This window comes from Tachyglossus aculeatus, chromosome 4 (genome assembly GCF_015852505.1).
Source record: "Tachyglossus aculeatus isolate mTacAcu1 chromosome 4, mTacAcu1.pri, whole genome shotgun sequence".
In the NCBI taxonomy this organism is placed as follows: domain Eukaryota; kingdom Metazoa; phylum Chordata; class Mammalia; order Monotremata; family Tachyglossidae; genus Tachyglossus; species Tachyglossus aculeatus.
Window position 1 is genome coordinate 52,788,346 of NC_052069.1, and position 19,165 is coordinate 52,807,510.

Consider the following 19,165-nt stretch of genomic DNA (forward strand, 5'->3'; position numbering starts at 1 on the left):
GGGGCTGGCGGAGCACCCGTCCCTGCCTTCTCCGCCTGCCAGCCGGGCAGCCCGAGGCGCCGCCCAGTCGGGCCCCAACAGCAACAGCTGCCCCCCAAAGCGGACCGCACCGCACAACTTGCCTCCTCCCGCGGCACCTGGCCACGGGCCTCAGGGCCGCCGGACGGATGGTGATGGTTACATCACCATCATCATCATGAAACTGTTTGTTCAGCTGATAGTAATGATCACAATCACCATCCTAACCAGAATCAGAGGATTTGTTAAGCGCCGACTCTGTATTATCTAATAGTTTTCGTTCAGCTCATAATAATGATCACAATCATGATCCTGACCATAATTAAGTGCTTACTCTGGATTTTCTAATAGTTTTTGTTCAGCTGACAATAATGATCGCAATCAGGATCCGAACCGTAATCAGAGGATTTTTTTAAGCGCTGACTCTGTATTGCCTAATAGTTTTTGTTCAGCTGATAGTGATCAGTCATGATCCTAATCATAATCAGAGGATCTGTTAAGCGCTTACTCTGTATTTTCTAATAGTTTTTGTCCAGGTGATAATAATGATTACAATCATGATCCTAACCGTAATCAGAGGACTTTTTTAAGCGCTTACTCTGTATTGCCTAATAGTTTTTGTTCAGCTGATAATAATGATCACAATCATGATCCTAACCATAATCGGAGGATTTGTTATGCGCTTACTCTGTATTTTCTAATAGTTTTTGTTCAGCTGATAGTAATAACAATCACAATCATGATCGTAACCATAATCAGAGGATTTGTTAAGCACTTACTCTGTATCTTCTAATAGTTTTTGTCCAGCTGATAATGATCACAATCATGATACTAACCATAATCAGAGGATTTTTAAGCGCTTACTCTGTATTGCCTAATAGTTTTTGTTCCACTGATGATAGTGATCACAATTATGATCCTAGTCATAATCAGAGGATCTGTTAAGCACTTACTCTGTACTGTCTAATAGTTTTTGTTCAGCTGATAGTAATGATCACAATCATGATCATAACCATAATCAGAGGATTTGTTAAGTGCTTACTCTGTATTTTCTAATAGTTTTTGTTCAGCTGATAATAATGACCACAATCAGAATAATCATCATAGTATTTTTAAGCACTTATTCTGTATTTTCTAATAGTTTTTGTTCAGCTGATAGTAATGATCGCAATCATGATCGTAACCATAATCAGAGGATTTGTTAAGCGCTTATTCTGTATTTTCTAATAGTTTTTGTTCAGCTGATAATAATGATCACAATCATAATCGTAGTATTTGTTAAGCGCTCATTCTGTATTTTATAATAGCAGTTGTTCAGCTGATAATAATAATCATAATCATGATCGTAACCATAATCAGAGGATTTGTTAAGTGCTTTCTAATAGTTTTTCGTTCAGCTGATAACAATGATCATAATCATCATCATAGTATTTTTAAGCACTTATTCTGTATTTTATAATAGCATTTGTTCAGCTGATAATAATGATCACAATCATAATCATCATCATAGTATTTGTTAAGTGCTTATTCTGTATTTTCTAGTAGTTTTTGTTCAGCTGATGATAATGATTACAGTCATGATCATAACCATAATCAGAGGATTTGTTTAGCACTTATTGTGTATTTTCTAATAGTTTTTGTTCAGCTGATAATGATCACAATCACAATCATGATCATATCCATAATCAGAGGATTTGTTAAACACTTGCTCTGTATTTTCTAGTAGTTTTGGTTCAGCTGATAATAACGATCACAATCATAATCATCATCATAGTATTTGTTAAGCGCTTATTCTGTATTTTCTAATAGTTTTTGTTCAGCTGACAATGATCACAGTCACGATCATAACCATAATCAGAGTATTTGTTAAGTGCTTAAACTGTATTTTATAATAGCATTTGTTCAGCTGATAATAATGATCACAGTCATAATCATGATCATAACCATAATCAGAGTATTAAGTGCTTATTCTGTATTTTATAATAGCATTTGTTCGCTGATAATAATGATCACAATCATAATCACCATCATAACCATAGTAAGAATATTTGTTAAACTCTTATTCTGTATTTTCTAATAGCATTTGTTCAACTGATAATAATGATCACAATCATAATCACGATACTACTACTACTAATAATAATAATAATAATAATGGCTTTTATTAAGCACTCACTATGTGCAAAGCACTGTTCTCATCGCTGGCGAGGTTACTAGGTGATCAGGTTGTCCCACAGGGGGCTCACAGTCTTAATCCCAGTTTTACAGGTGAGGTAACTGAGGCACAGAGAAGCTAAGTGACTTGCCCAAAGTCACACAGCTGACAATTGGCAGTGTCGGGGTTTGAACCCATGACCTCTGACTCCAAAGCCTGTGCTCTTTCCACTGAGCCACGCTGCTTCTCTAAACATAATCAGATCATAACCATAATCAGAGTATTTGTTAAGTGTTTATTCTGTATTTTATAATAGTTTTTGTTTGGCTGATAATAATGATCATGATCATAATCATAACCATAGTATTTGTTAAGCACTTTTTCTGTATTTTATAATAGTACTTGTTAAACTGATAATAATGATCATGATCATAACCATAGTCATAATATTTGTTAAACGCTTATTCTGTGCCAGGCACTGTACTAAGCACTGGGGTGGATCCAAGCCAATTGGGTTGGACATAGTCCCTGTCCCACGTGGGACTCACAGTCTCTATCCCCATTTTACAGATGAGGGAACTGAGGAACAGAGAACAATCATTAGATGACCTGTCAGGGAAGCAGCATGGCATTGTGGATAGATCACGATCCTGGGAGGCCGAAGGTCATGAGTTGTAATCCCGGCTCAGCCACTTGTCTGCTGTGTGACTTTGAGCAAATCACGTCACTTCTCTGGGCCCCAGTTACCCCATGTGTAAAATGGGGATTGAGTCTGTGAACCCCACGTGGGACAGAGACTGTGTCCCAACCTATTTGCGTATATCCACCCCAGTGCTAAGTACAGTGTCTGACACATAGTAAGCGCTTAATAAATACCATTATAATTATTATTGTTAAGGGCTTGCTATATGCCAGGCACTGTACTATTTGCTAAAAATGTGACTCTTCCTTTACCCTCCCCCAGCTGTACATCCAATAGAATTTGTGAATTTGTTTTAGCTAGTCATTGCAAAATTCTCCAGACCTAAGGCCCTTTGGCTTCCCAAACGGCATCCATTCTTCAGTTGCTCTCACTACATAAAATCTGCTGCTGGGAAAACTCTGCTTCCTTTGCCAAACATTTATGCCAGGATTTTTGTTCCATGGATACAGCATTAACAACTTGGATGCGTGTTGTAAATATTCATTCAGTCAGTCATTTATTTAGAACTTACTGTGTGCAGAGCACTGTAATAATAATAATAATAATGGCATTTATTAAGCGCTTACTATGTGCAAAGCACTGTTCTAAGCTCTGGGGAGGTTACAAGGTGATCACGTTGTCCCACGGGGGGCTCACAGCACTTAGCAGTTGCATTGTGTAGTGAATAGAACACGGGCCTGGGAGTTGAAAGGTCATGGGTTCTAAACCCGGCTCTGCCACGTCTTCTGTTTACCTCGGGCAAGTCATTTAAGTCATCAAGCGCTTAGTACAGTGTTCTGTACACAATAAGCACTCAATAAATACGATTGAATGAATGAATGAATTTAACTTCTCTGTGCTTCGGTTACCTCATCTGTAAAATGGAGACTGAGACTGTGAGCCCACATGGGACAGGGAATGTGTCCAAACCTATTTGCTTGTATCCACCCCAGCGCTAAATACAGTACCTAGCACATAGTAAATACTTAATAAATACCATTATTATTATTATTGTTAAGCGATTAATGTGTGTCAAGCACTATTCTAAACGCTGGGGTAGATGCAAATTACGTTGAACACAATGCCCATCCTACATAGGGCTCACACTTTTAAACCCCATTTTACAGATGAGGGAATTGAGGCCCAGAGAAGTGAAGTGACTTCTCAAGGTCACACGTTAGATAAGTGGCGGAGCCAGGATTAGAACTTTCTCACTCCCAGGTCTGGGCTGTAACCACTACACTATGATGTTGGAAGTGATAACAGCTGTGGAACCATGGATCAGCGGTGGGTGGTTGGCTGGGTGTCCCCTGGCCACGAAGTCCCCTAGTTTTTAGAGTCCTTCTGGTGTTTGTTTACTACCTCTGATGGAAAGGACAAGATTTCAGTCATGGGGAAAGGTGAGAGAGGAATCCTGTCTGTTTATGGTTGTATTGTACTCTCCCAAGCACTTATTTCAGTGCTCTGCACACAGTAAGCATTCATTAAATACGGTTGAATGAATGAGATGGACAGGTGGATTTAACCAAGAGAGGATGGAGCCACCGTTAGAGCCGCTAAACCTTTCTCAGAGGCTGAGGGGTGGGGAGGGATAAGATGAGTGGAGGACAGGGAGAATAATGATAATAGCATTATAATTACTTACTGTAGGTGCTAAGCACTGGGATAGGTGCATTGTTGTAAGATTGGACCCAATTTCTGTCCCAAATGGGGCTCACAATCTACCTGCTTCACAATTTACAGACAATGAAACTGAAGCTGAGGGAAGTTAAGTGACTTTCCCAGGGTCCCACGGCACAGAACAGACAGAAATGGGGCCAGAACCCAGGTCTTCTGTGTCGCATAACCATGCCTTGTAATGTGGTTGGTCCTATACCTACAAAACTCTATTATGTTGGAGACTACCAAAGCCTGGGGTAGTACTAATCTATTAAAAATATGCTTCATTCTCAGGGGGAAAGTTGGAACATGCAAAGATTTACTTCAGGTATCACGAGTTGTGTTTTGAGGATGAAGTGAAAAAACTTTGGCCTAAGTCCAGTTTATTATGCCTCTTAACCATTGTGTTGAAAGACATCCCATGAGAGGAATGATTAAAATGATAGTAGTATGTACACACCTACTAAAAAAAATGCATATTACTCATAAGGGAAAAGTCTAAATAAAAATAAAGTTCATGCTGTCCCTTCTTATACAAATTGCTGATTCAAACACTTAGAGTCTGCCTTGTGTACTGCATCAGTTTTCTCACTGACCTCTTTCTCCCATCTTCAGTCCATACTTAGAACAGTGGTCAGGGCTTAGTGTTATCAACATTGGTTGATTTGTAGTAAGTGTTTAACAAATGCCATAATTATTCATTATTATTATTATTGTTCACTCTGCTATCTGGATCTTTTTCTTAAAAAATGTTCAGCCCATGTCTCCCCACTCCTCAAAAACCTCCAGTGGTTGCCCAGCAATCAATCAATCAAGCGTATTGATTAAGCACTGAGCTCCCTTTTTCCTCTCCTCCTCCCCATCACCCCTTTCTACCTCCTTCCCCTCCCCACAGCACCTGTATATATTCATTCATTCATTCAATCGTATTTATTAAGTGCTTACTGTGTACAGAACACTGTACTAAGTGCTTGGGAAGTACAAGTTGGCAACATATAGAGGTGGTCCCTACCCAACAGCGGGCTGTTTGTACAGATTTATTACTCTATTTTACTTGTAGATATTTACTATTCTATTTATTTTGTTAATGATGTGCATCTAGCTTTATTTCTAGTTATCCTGATGACTTGACACCTGTTCACATGTTTTGTTTTGTTGTCTGTCTCCCCCTTCTAGATTGTGAGTCTGTTGTTGGGTAGGGACTGTCCCTATATGTCGCCAACTTGTACTTCCCAAGCACTTAGTACAGTGCTCTGCATAAAGTAAGTGCTCAATAAATACGATTGAATGAATGAAGCACTGGGCTATACACTTTAGAGAGTACAATATAACAAGCTGGTAAACAAATTCCCTGCTCATAAGGGGTTCACATCCATCTGTGAGCTCATTATGAGCAGAGAACATGTCTTCTAATTCTGTTGTATTATACTTTCCCAAATGTTTAGAACAGTGCTCTGCACATAGAGAACACTCAATAAATACCATTGATTGATTGATTGATGAGCTTTAAGACATTTGATTTGGACTTCCCCTCCTACCTCACCCTGCTGATTTCCTACTACAACCCAGCCCATTCACTTGACTCATCTAACGCCAACCTATTCACTGTTTTTTAATCTTGTCTCTCACCACCAAGCAGTGCAGAAGCGGGTGGGAAAAGAGGGAACAAGGGCTTAGTCAGGAAAGTCCTCTTGGAGGGAAGGAGCCATCAACAAGGCTTTGAATGTGGAGAGAGTAATTGTCTGTCGGATATGAAAAGGGAGGGTGTTCCCAAACAGAGGCAGGAAATACAAACAGCTTGTTGGCAGATAAGGCTATGACATTCTGGGGCGCCCTGCCAGTATGGAGCCTCTTCTCCATTCATTCCTTCATTCAATCATATTTATTCATCATCATCATCATCAATCGTATTTATTGAGCGCTTACTATGTGCAGAGCACTGTACTAAGCGCTTGGGAAGTACAAATTGGCAACATATAGAGACAGTCTCTACCCAACAGTGGGCTCACAGTCTAAAAGGGGGAGACAGAGAACAAAATCAAACACACTAACAAAATAAAATAAATAGGATAGATATGTACAAGTAAAATAAATAAATAAATAGAGTAATAAATATGTACAACCATAACTCAACCATTTATTGAGTGCTTACTGTGTGCAGAGCACTGTACTAAGCGCTTGGGAAGTACAAGTTGGCAACATATAGAGATGGTCCCTACCCAACATCGGGCTCACAGTCTAGAAGGGGGAGACAGACAACGAAACAAAACATGTGACCAGATGTCAAGTCATCAGAACAAATAGAATTAAAGCTAAATGCACCTCATCTGTGGTGAGGGGAAGGAGGTAGGGCAGGGGGTTTGGGGAGGAGGAGAATGTGCCCCTTTCATCAGGGTGCTGGATGTCCTCAAGGACAGTGAAACTTGAAACATGGGGGCTCACTGGTTGTGGATTCGATATCATATCACTGAGCAAGGTTGTCATAGGATGGCTTATGGAGATACATCTTGGGGTGGTCTCTGTGGAGGGTGGTTTCACAGACAGAGCAATCCTCAATTAACATTCTGAACCTTCCTCGAGGTAGAAGAGACTGTCTGGTGATGCTGCTAACCCATAACGGCACATATCTGGGAGGCAATGTGGTCTAGTGGATAGAGCACAGGCCTGGGAATCAGAAGGACCTGGGTTCTAATTTGACTCTGCCACTTGTCCCCATGTGACTTAATTTATCTGTGCCTCATTTACTTCATCTGTAAATGAGAAGCAGCGTGGCTCAGTGGAAAGAGCCCGGGCTTTGGAGTCAGAGTTCATGGGTTCAAATCCCGGCTCTGCCAATTGTCAGCTGTGTGACTTTGGGCAAGTCACTTAACTTCTCTGGGCCTCAGTTACATCATCTGTAAAATGGGGATTAAGACTGTGAGCCCCCCGTGGGACAACCTGATCACCTTGTAACCTCCCCAGTGCTTAGAACAGTGCTTTGCACATAGTAAGTGCTTAATAAATCCCATTATTATTATTATTATCAACTGTAAAATAGGGATCAAGACCATGAGCCCCATGTGGGACAGGGACTGATTAGCCTGAATCTACCCCATTGTTTAATACCATGCCTGATATATAGGAACAAACAATAAATACCATAGAGTTAAAAAAAAATTACTTTGCTTGAATGATCCTGCCATCATCCAGCACCAGTCTGCTTTTTTTTTGGATGACAAAGATGTATTTTTTTAAATGTTGGTCTTGGTTTTCATATATCATTTTTTTTGGCTTTTGTCCTGTATTAATACCAAAGGAAAAGACTTGCCCCGCAGCTCCTAACCCTTACTAAATCACTCTGAAATCGTTCCCAAGAATGGTTTATTAAAAATGAGTTGAGGGCACAGTGATGCCTGATGCTGATGAGAGCTCAAAAATAGTCTGCCTAATGTATTACAGTGTGTGCCCTTGGGCATATTGGGCCCAGGTGAAAGAGTGTGGATGATTCAGTGAAAACCACCACGACTGCTTTAAAGACAATTCGTTTTTTGCTGGCAGGGCATATCATTTCCATCTGAAACAATTTTTGAGCAAGGCTCACCCCAAATTTATTCATTCGTTCATTCATTCAATCATATTTATTGAGCGCTTACTGAGTGCAGAGCACCGTACTAAGCGTTTGGAAAGTACGGGTCAACAATAAAGAGAGCCAATCCCTGCCCACAATGGGCTTACAGTCTAGAAGGGGGTAGACAGACATCAAAACAAATAAACAGGTATCAATAGCATCAATATAAGTAAATAGAATTGTAGATATATACATATAACAAGGATCCAGAAAAGGTGGTCCATTGTATTTTCATGGACACTCACACCAATGGATACAGTCTCACCATGAGCAACATCGATTTTGAATCAAAGGACAACTCATTGATTACATACATTCATTCATTCAATCGTATTTACTGGGCACTTAATGTGTGCAGCGCACTGTACTTACTAAGTGCTTGGGTGCGTACAATACAACAACAAAGAGACATGTTTTTTTAACAAACTTAGAATCAGAATCCTTTAGCACATTAACTGTCTGCAACATACCCCAAAGAGTTTTATGTGTTTCATTAAATAAGGTTTATTTTCATCCATTCTTTTTTCCTATTGGCACACCCACCTTTCTGCTGACAACCATAACAACATCCAAAACCTGAACAATATCTTCCTGGGAGGTTTCAGGACGTTCCTGTGTAAAACATTTAAAATTGCTGTAGATTTACCCTGTGAGATCATATATTTTCTTTAGAATTTCAAAGCAAACGTTGAAATACCGTTCAAAAGTGTTTCTGCTTCTTTTAGCAGCTTTACCTAGAAAACTTTAAAGTATCATCAAATACTCCTAATCACTGTAAATACATTGTAGTCATGACTTCAGCAGTTAGAAGGCATCAGAAAATGTTCAATAAATGTTGTGATTGTTAATGATGATGTAGATGATAATGATTGATGAAGCCGATGAGCTATTGTTGAATCCATATTTATTGCACCAAGTTACTAGCACTTCTGACCACTCTCTATTATTATTCATTCATTCATTCATTCAATCGTATTTATTGAGTGCTTACTGTGTGCAGAGCACTGTACAATGTACTTGGAAAGTACAATTCAGCAACAAAGAGAGACAGTCCCTGCCCACAATGGGCTCACAGTCTAGAAGCGGGGAGACAGACATCAAAATAAGTAAATGGGCATCGATAGCATCAATATAAATACATAGAATTATATATATATAATATTTATTATATCTCTATATAATATATATTATATATATATGCACATATATATAGTATATATAATGTATTGATATACAATACAATACAATATTGATATATATAATATATATAATTATAATGTATAATGAATATATATAATATATTGTATATATAATGTTATATATTGTATATATTGTATATATAATGTTACTTGTTTTGGTGTATATATATATATATATATATATACACCAAAACAAGTAAACAGGCATTAATATAAATAAATACAATTATAAATATGTACATATATCAGCAAGTGCTGTGGGGGAGGAGGGGGTAAAGCTAAGGGAGCGAGTCAGAGTGATGGGAGAGAGGGGGGAGCTGAGGAAAAGGGGGGCTTAGTCTGGGAAGACCTCCTGGAGGAGGTGAGCCTTCAGCAGGGCTTTGAAGCAGAGAATTGTGATTGTTTGGCAGATTTGAGGAGGGAGGGCGTTCCAGGCCAGAGGTAGTCTAGGGTTAATGGAGGGACAAGCAAGAATGAGGCACAGTGAGAAGATTAACAATAGAGGAGTGGAGTGTGTGGGCTGGGATGGAGAAGAGAAGGGAGGAGAGGTAGGAGGGGGCGAGTTGATGGAGAGCTTTGAAGCCAATAGTGAGGAGTTTTTGCTTGATATGGAAGTTGATGGGCAAGCACTGGAGGTTTTTGAGGAGGGTGGGGTGAAATTCATTCATTCTTTCAATGGTATTTATTGAGCACTTACTGTGTGCAGAGCACTGTACTAAGTACTTGGGAAGTACAAGTCTGCAACGTATAGAGATGGTCCCTACCCAGCAACGGGCTCGCAGTCTAGAAAATGTCCAGAATGTTTCTGTAGAAAGATGATCCAAGCTGCAGAGTGAAATATAGACTAATGTGGGGAGAGACACAAACTAATGGATTAGATTTAGGAGACAAATAATTTTTTTCTTGCTCTCACCCATAACTTGGCTTTTGTGTAACACATAACAGGGTTTATATTGGAAATGGAACCACAGAGACTTAGAGAAATTCTGGAAATATACTGTAATGATACTGGAAATGCAAGTCCTCAGATAAACTAAAATGTGGATTTTGAAATTTTTTTTTTCTTCCTGTAGGATTATGATGGGAAGTTTCCTCAGATACTTGTTCAAGTAGGTCTTGTTCAAAGCAAAATCTTCTGTAAAACAAAGACTTTCAAAATAGGCTTTTCTTCATCGTGCAATAGGACTTTGAATAACTTTCAGATAAGGGAAGTGGCATGGTCTAGTGGATAAGATGGGCCTGGGAATCAGAAGGAACTGGGTTCTAGTCCCAACTCCACCACGTGTCTGCTATGCAACCTTGGGCAAGTCACTCATTTCTTTATGCCTCAGTTATCTCAGATGTAAAAGGGAAAAGGGGGATTGAGATTGTGAGTCATATTTGGGACAGGGACTGCGTCCAACCCCATTTGCTTGTATCCACCCTAGAGCTTAGAAAAGTGCCTGGCACATAGGAAGCACTTAACAAACACCGTTATTATAACCAGAAGGATAGCTATGTGACACATGGGAGAAAGTTATTGTTGAACTCTCAAACAGAGCCACTTCTTTTCTAGAGTTACAATTAAAATATTTATTCTAGTTTTGGTAGTTTCATGTGATTCTTTTCCAAATAGAGTAACAGGAATGCATTATAGAATGAAATCTCTGATAAATGGCCAAATGATTTTTTTTTAAAGTAAAGGGAACTGCTCTTTCCAGAGTCTGATAATTTATTCCAGCCATCTGGTCACTAAAAATCTAAAGCTTGTATCTTAAGTGCTTTATGGATTTTGTTTCTTTATGAAGTAGCTTGTGTTGCCTATTTCGAGATAACCTTTCTTCTTTAATAAAGAAAGAAAGCGTTTCCAGTTGGAGAACACTTTACAGCAGTGCTATGATGCTACTTTACTTTGAAAAAAAGTGAGGAATGTGAAAATCTTCCTTTGGCATGATATTTGCTATTTAAAGGCCACCAAATGTTCCTTTCTAAGAGATAGTGTTGGATGGTTAGGATCTTGGCATCGTTTTGTTCTAGGAAAAGACTTTCCTGGCGCACTCTGGTTTTGGATAATAATGAGTTACCGGTGTCTGTGCACTAAAGCATTTTCCCGTGAACATCAGGAATAGCTATCAAAAGTGTCACTGTTGATTTTATCAATTGTGTTGAGACCACTTAATCATTTATATTAAAAATATACTGTATTTGGAGGAAAGAGAAATCATTACAGATTTCTTTTTTCCTTCAAATACAGTATGTTTTAAAAAATGTGTGCATTCTGGCTTTAAGATTTTTACATTTCTCCAGAAAATAAGATGTCTCTTTCTCTTTCTCTGACATTTTTCAATAGAGTGAGTATTCCTTTATTTAGGGGTAATGCTCTTGACAAGCTGTCCCACATTAAGAAAACCTTGGCTTAGGAGAGTCCCATCCCAATCAAAATCAAGTGGGCACAATGCAATCTTCCAAGATTATATTGTGATCTCCACAGAGAGAGGTGCATTGTTGAAAGAATGATCCCTAAGTTGTCAAGAGTGTCCTTTCCAAAATGAATGGTGAAACCAGGTGTATGGGAACATTGACCATATCGACAAAACTCTCATTCAGTAGAACAAACAAATATGGTAGCGTACTACTCTAGGAGATGGAGAGAATGACACTTTACCTTCCAAAGCTTACAATCTAAGTGGTGGAGGGAAGGCAACACAAAGAAAAATAGATAGAATACTCTCTAAGCATAAATGGATTTGGATAGAATGATAGCTTCAGAGTCAGTTTTATGGTGAGGGCAGAATCAGTCTATCAGTGGTATCTATTGAATGCTTACTGTGTATTAATACTTACTGTACTAAGAGTTTATGGGCAGAGAAATAGCCAAATCAGTCCTATTGTATTCTTCCAAGCACTTAGTACAGTGCTCAGCACATAGTAAGTGTTCAAAAAGTACCACTGATTACTCAAATAAAGTGGAAGGATCAGACACAGTCCCTATTCCACAACGGGACTTCCAATTTTAGGATGATTGGAGTAGAAAGGAAATGCCAAAAAGCATTGCTTATACAATTGTATCTAATCCAGCACTTAGAACAGTGCTTGTCACATAGAAAGTGCTTAACAAATATCAGAATAACAAAACAGTTCTATATTGTACTGCAGTCAGGATGCTAGTAAAAATCCTCCCTATTGAAAATATTTTTGGTCCTGTCCCAAAGGGGCTTGCAGTCCAAATTGGAGGGAGGAGGATTTAATCCCCATTTTATACAGATGAGGTAACTGAGGCACAGGGAAGTTAAGCAACTTGCCCAAGGTCACACAACAAGCAACTGAAAGTACCAGGATTAGAATCCAGGTCCTCTGATTACCAGACCCCGGTTCCTTATGCTAGGCCATGCTATTTCTCCATATTTCAAAAGGACCTGGAAGCCACTGGGCAAACATATTTCAAATCTATCAGGAAACATTTCCAGATAAATAGGCTATAAGCATCTTTGAAAAATATTTGAAACACTCATCCAGAAGACTGTATCTGATGTCTTTGCTCTGAACCAAGTTCATAAGAAGGTAAGCAGGTGATTATTAACAGCTTCACAACCCTCCTAGTCACTCATTCATTCATTCAATTGTATTTATTGAGCACTTACTAGGCAGAGCAGAGCACTGTACTAAACACTTGGAAAGTACAATTCAGCAACAAAGAGAGACAATCCGTAGTCCTGTGGACTAAGATTAGGGCTGAAGGAACTGAAGTTAAGTGAAACCTGTTCTTCTGAAATTTAGGGAGTTTTAACTTCACATTTCTGAATTTCATGTTCAGAAAAAAACTTGTTACAATACTTACAACCAGATTCCTGTTAAAAGGAGGGTAAAAAAAAAAAGCCCTTTTGACACTGCATAAAACCAAGTCCCAGGAGAATTGTGTTGCAAGAAGAACACCTCCTAATTCCTCCATGGCATTCTATTAAAAATGTATAATAAAAGCCTGTGTTAGAAAGGAACTGACCACACTACCCTGCAATATTCAAGAATCACACTGACTCATCCTAGGTGGTTCTTTAGTCAGAAACCTTCATCACTAATGGCTGAGTCCCTGGATGTATACCCTAACCCATGATTTTCATCGGCAGCATGAAACTTAGATGCTATCTTCAGCCTCAAGACTCCAAACATGAGAATCATTCTGAAGATGACCAATGAAATCTGGAAGAAATGTGGATTGGCAGTCTCAAATGGTTCCTTTAATTGGTTCCCACTCCCTTCTTTGTTGCCCTGACTTGCTCCCTTTTTTCATCGCCCCTCAAACCCCACAGCACTTATGCACATATATGTAATTTATTTATTTATTCATTTATATTAATGTCTGTCTACCCCTCTAAACTGCAAGCTTTATATGGGCAAGGAATGTGTCATATTGTGCTCTCTCAAGTGCTTAGTATAGTGCTTTGCACACACTAAACACTCAGTGATTACAATTGAATGAATTAATGAATGAATGAAAATGTTAAATGAAATTTAGCTTCTCACGGAAAATAGGATCCAGCATACTGTGTGGTTCCAGGATCCAAAATATTGACCGAAAAATTTGGTATATTTTTAAAAGTGACAAAACACACAAGATAGCTATACAATCAAAAAACGGTGTGTTTATCATAACAACTGATGAGCCTTGTGAACCTGTATAAAGGCATTGAATAATCAATCAATCAGTAGTATTTATTAACTGCTTTCTTTGTGTAGGGCACTCTACTAAGTTCTTGGGAGAGTACAAGAGAACAGACTTTTAGGTAAGTTCTCTCTAAACCACTTTAGTGCAAATGGTTTGCGGAGGGCCACAAATGCTCTCTCATCCTCTCTACTTTTGTTTCCTCTGGGGAACTAACTGCAGTGGCCCAGTAGGAAGATAAGGGAATAGCACACTGGGAAATGCATCAAGAATTTGCATTTAGAGCCATTTAAATCCACAGCAATTTCTAATTGTAGGCCATTGCACTATAGACAAAGAAGTAGTTACCAGGGAGGTCGCTTTGTTAGCCACTTCAGTTTTACCGCCAACATAGTCAGCAATATTCAAGAATCACACTGAATCATCCTAGGTGGTTCTTTAGTCAGAAACCTTCATCACTAATAGCTGAGTCCGAGGCCATATTCCTTTATTTCTGCCTGTCTCGTCTCCTCACTGTCATGGTTAAGGTTGGACTTAGGCAGGGATAATTATAATGATACACACTGAATTTGATTTTTTTTCTTTTTATGGCATTTGTTAACTCTTCCTGTGTGTCAGGGATAGATTCAAGCCAATCAGGTTGGACACAGTCTATGTACCCAATGGAGCTCACAGTCTTAATCCCCAAGGTGGTTACGGGCAAGGACTGTGTCTGCTAATTCTGTTTGTTTGGCTTTTTTGGTTTTTCTAATGCTACTTGTTAAGTGATTACTATGTGTCAGACACTGTACTAAGCACTGGGGTAGATATAAACTAATCAGGTTGGACACAGTCCATGTCCTATGTGAGGCTCAAAGTCTTAATCCCCTTCCCAAGAGTTTAGTGCAGTGCTCTGCACATATTAAATGCTCCATAAATATGATTGATTGAATCGGTTTTACAGATAAGGTAACTGAAGCCCAGAGAAATGAAATGACTTGCCCAAGGTCACTTCGCAGACAAATGGTGGAGCCAGGATTAGAACCCAGGTCCTTCTGACTACCAATCCCATGCTCTTTTCACTAGGTCTGGCTGTCTCTCACACTTTTTCTATGTGTACGTTTATAAATACTTAGTTTTTAAAGTGTTATCATTCACATCTTATTCAGCGAAAAGGCACTTGGTGCTAACTTAGAGATTGGTCCTTATCTAATGCTCAGTTGAAATAGTCTTTGCTCCAGCCAGTGAAAATACTTTAAAGAGATAGGAATGGAGGAGTTTAGACCAAGGTAAACATTGCAACATTATCTCAAACTGAAAGGCCCTGTGAAGAAATAATGACACAAGATTTCAGTATTGTGAAAGAGCGACACTTGGGTTTTATAATGGAGATTCCTGCAATTACTAGAGTCCGTGAAACTTACACAAGGACACTTATGCTTCTCTTGAGCTGGACCGTGCTTCAGTATAATTAAGGTTTTGTTTAATAATTATGGGTTTTTTTAAGTGCTTAATATGTGCCAGGTACTGTACTAAGCTCTGGGGTGGATACAAGCAAATCGGGTTGGACACAGTCCCTGTCCCACATGGTGTTCACAATCTTAATCCCCATTTTACATACGATGTAACTGAGGTACAGAGAAGTGAGGTGACTTGTCCAGGGCCACACAGCAGACCGGTGGAGTAGCTGGGATTAGAACGCATGACCTTCGGACTCCCAAACCCATGCTCTATTCACTAAGCCATGCTGCTCCCCACGCTTATCTTGAATGAAACTTCTCCTTTCTTCTTTGGTTTATGTTCATTTCTGAGGGATTTGGAAGTTGAGGCAAATCACCCTTTATATGGGCCCATTGGTCTGGTGCAAGAAGAGTTTAAGGAGTAGAACTACTTGATAGTGAAATTCTTCTGCATTTCAACAGTTCCCACTGAGCCTGATTCATTCCTGAACTGAGCAGCTTAAGATGGCATTCCTGAGGTTGAAGAAGAGTGCAGTTAGGACCCCATGGTTCTAGCCTCCATTTTCCTTACACCAGTCATAGCCCTTCTTAGCATAAATGGGATTTTCTATTGATAAAATGTAATATTAGAAATAGGAGAAAATTTTATTCCATGATTTTAATGTATTTTTCATGACCTTTGCATGATGCTGAAAATAAACATTTTACTGAGTAGTACATCACATGTTAAATTATTCTTAAGTAAACCCTTTTATTTGGATTTACTGTAAAAAATCTTGCACTGAGGGTTTGCCTATGTAATTATCATCAACATCATTATTATTAGGAGGCAGAAATGGTCAACAGTAGAAAATTATAAATGCATAATAACACTTTGACTTTAAACGTTAGCAAGATTTTATATTGAAATCATACGGTAGCATTTTGTTACGGAGTTTTTCCATTCAAGCTATATGGGGAGCATTGATTTTGATGTTTTCATTTTGGCGCAGTTTGCTGTTTACTAAAAAGAGTTTGAGATCTGATATATATTTTTCTAGAGTAGGTCAACTACCTACTTCTCAGTTCCTTGGCTGAAAAGTTTCTCCAAAATGTACTTGAGCTAACACCAGTTAACATTTTCAGCAGAAGTAAACAACTGAAATATCCTCTGCAGAATAGCAGTCACTCCAAAAACAATTTTATAGCTATAAAATAAGCACAGAGTAGAATATTAAGGAAGGCAGTTTAAGATGGCTATAGAGCTCAAGGGGGATAAGTGTAGATAACAAAACCTTTCACTTCAAAGCCATCAGACCCAAACAGCACAATTGGGTACCAAATAGAAGGCATTATTTGCTGATGATATCTGTTTGGTGGCATATAGGAACTAAGCAGGGCTCCCAAACTAGTATTTGCCAGTATATGTGTCACTGGATTATGTGTTTCCAAAACAATGATTACAATTGGCCCCAGCTGACAATTGGGTGGAAGTTCTGGAAGAGAGAATAAGGCCAGTGTGAGAATGGAGAATAGAGCCCTTGAGAAAATTTGACCAGTTCCAAATGACCCAAGCCATGAAAATGGGCCACATTTGCTTTTCTTGTGCAGTATCTGATCTGTAGGAAGGGGGCTTTGATTTCAAAAATGAAATATCACTTGTTATTCTTTTAAACAGAGTGAAATCAGATTGTATAGCCTAGTTTTTAAATGGGAGGTGTTTAAAACTAATATATTATTATTGTGGTACTTGTTGAGCAGTGAGAAGCAGCGTGGCTTAATGGAAAGAGCATGGGCTTGGGAGTCAGAGGTTGTGGGTGCTAATCCCAGCTCTGCCACTTTTCAGCTGTGTGACTTTGGGTAAATCACGTACCTTCTCTGTACCTCAGTTACATCATCTGTAAAATGGGGATTAAGACTGTGAGCCCCATGTGGGACAACCTGATCACTTTGTATCTATCCCAGCCCTTAGAATAGTGCTTGGCACATAGTAAGTGCTTAACAAATACCATTATTATTATTATTATTATTAAGCACTTCTTATATACCAGGCACTGTACTAAGCACTAGGGTGGATACAAGCAAATCAGATTGTACACAATCCCTGTCCCACCTGGGGCTCACAGTCTCAATCCCCACTTTACAGATGAGGTAACTGAGGCACAGGAAGGTTAAGTGATTTGCCCAAGAGCACACAGCAGGCAAGTGGCAGAGGCAGTGTGAGAACTCATGATGGTAGAGCCAGGTATTGGAGGTGTCTTGTAAATCATCTTGAGAGCTATGACCACTTTTGGTTCTTATCATTTGTCATTTCTCTGAATCAATAATTTTGTAATCTGAAACTACAGGCAGTACCCTAAAATCGGAACTGCTTGGTAGTGCCAAACTGAAAAATCTGAATGTTGGATTTAAATTACAACATTGTGCCCTAAGATGGTGGCAAGAAACCATTACCAGGTTCAAATCTTTTCACCTAAGCTTAGCTGAGAATATGAGTTATTTCTTGATATGGTAAATTAAGAATAAGTGGGCTAAAATTCACCCTCTCAGGGTCGCACCTGGAGAGTTTTCAGTACTCTACCAGTCTCTACTAAGGGAGGGAGAGTCAAGCAGAGGCATACTCATTCCATTCCTAGCTTCGCTGTGGCTAGTGAGTAGAAGGCAATCTGCTACAAGTCAAAATTCCCCTGTTCTGGGCAGCAGCGGCATGGGAAAGAGTCGAGGGAGGAGACTCGGGTTTACTGCTCGGAAGAAGGCAATGGTAAGCCACTTCTGTATTTTTATGAAGAAAACTCTATTGATAAACTACCAGAAAATTGCAGATGGAGGTGGGGTGTTCTGGGAGAGATGTGTCCATGGTGTCGCTATGGGTGGGAGACAACTCAACAGCATAGGACAAGACAAGGGCTAAAATTAATTTAACGAAAATGTCCAGTACTCATTGATTCTGGTCAAATCCTGGTTGGAGTGGGAAGCTAGCAAGAAGACCTTCTGTGTCTTGGAAAAATGTGTGATGAAAGAGGGATGGCTTTTAAGGGTTCTTTCAGAAATTCTCCCTTGATTATTTCATAACATCCTGGTCATGTCAACCTAATGCTCACGCTGCACAATTATGATTTAGTCCAATCCTTGGCACATATGTATGTTTTTATTTACTACCATTAAAAAAGAATAAATAAATAAATTTTCACCTTCCCATCCCCACTCTACTAGATAAGAGAGCCTGTGTGATTCTTCCATCAGAAACCTTCCCTATTGATGGCATGGCTCTAACAGTCTTCCCCTATCTTTAGCTGTTTTACCCCTACATACCATGGTAAAAACCTGTTTGGTCTTTGACAGGGGTTAAGGAGAGCAGTAGGGCACAGGACGGTGGAACTGAGAGCAAGTGTTTTTGAAAGTTAAAGGGAGATGGAGACATTAACCAAGTCTCAAGTTGAGATTTTAAATGTGAGTCCTCCAGAGAGACATGTGTGAAGGAGAGAATGTGGAAGTTCATTCATTCATTCAATCATATTTATTGAGCGCTTACTTTGTACTAAGCACTTGAAAGCACAGTTCGGCAAGAAATAGAGAAAATCCCTACACAACAGCGGGCTCACAGTCTAGAAGGGGGAGACAGACAACAAAACAAAACCAGTAGACAGGCAAAACAAGTAGACAGACAAAATGGGAAGTGGGAACAGGGGTGTGCTCAGGTGGCAAGCATGGCCCTTAGGGAACTTTACTTCATTTCAGGCACCGCAACATTCATTTAAGAACATGCCAATGAAGATATTTAACGTTCA

The 19,165-nt window shown here is 39.2% G+C and overlaps 1 non-coding gene across 1 annotated transcript; it reads left to right on the forward strand.

Annotated features, from left to right (window-relative positions):
• The first annotated feature begins 17,917 nt into the window (after positions 1–17,917).
• LOC119927911 lies at positions 17,918–18,054 on the forward strand. The gene has a single exon (XR_005450876.1). It is a non-coding gene; the product is annotated as a small nucleolar RNA SNORA7 (small nucleolar RNA).
• Positions 18,055–19,165: the final 1,111 nt, after the last annotated feature.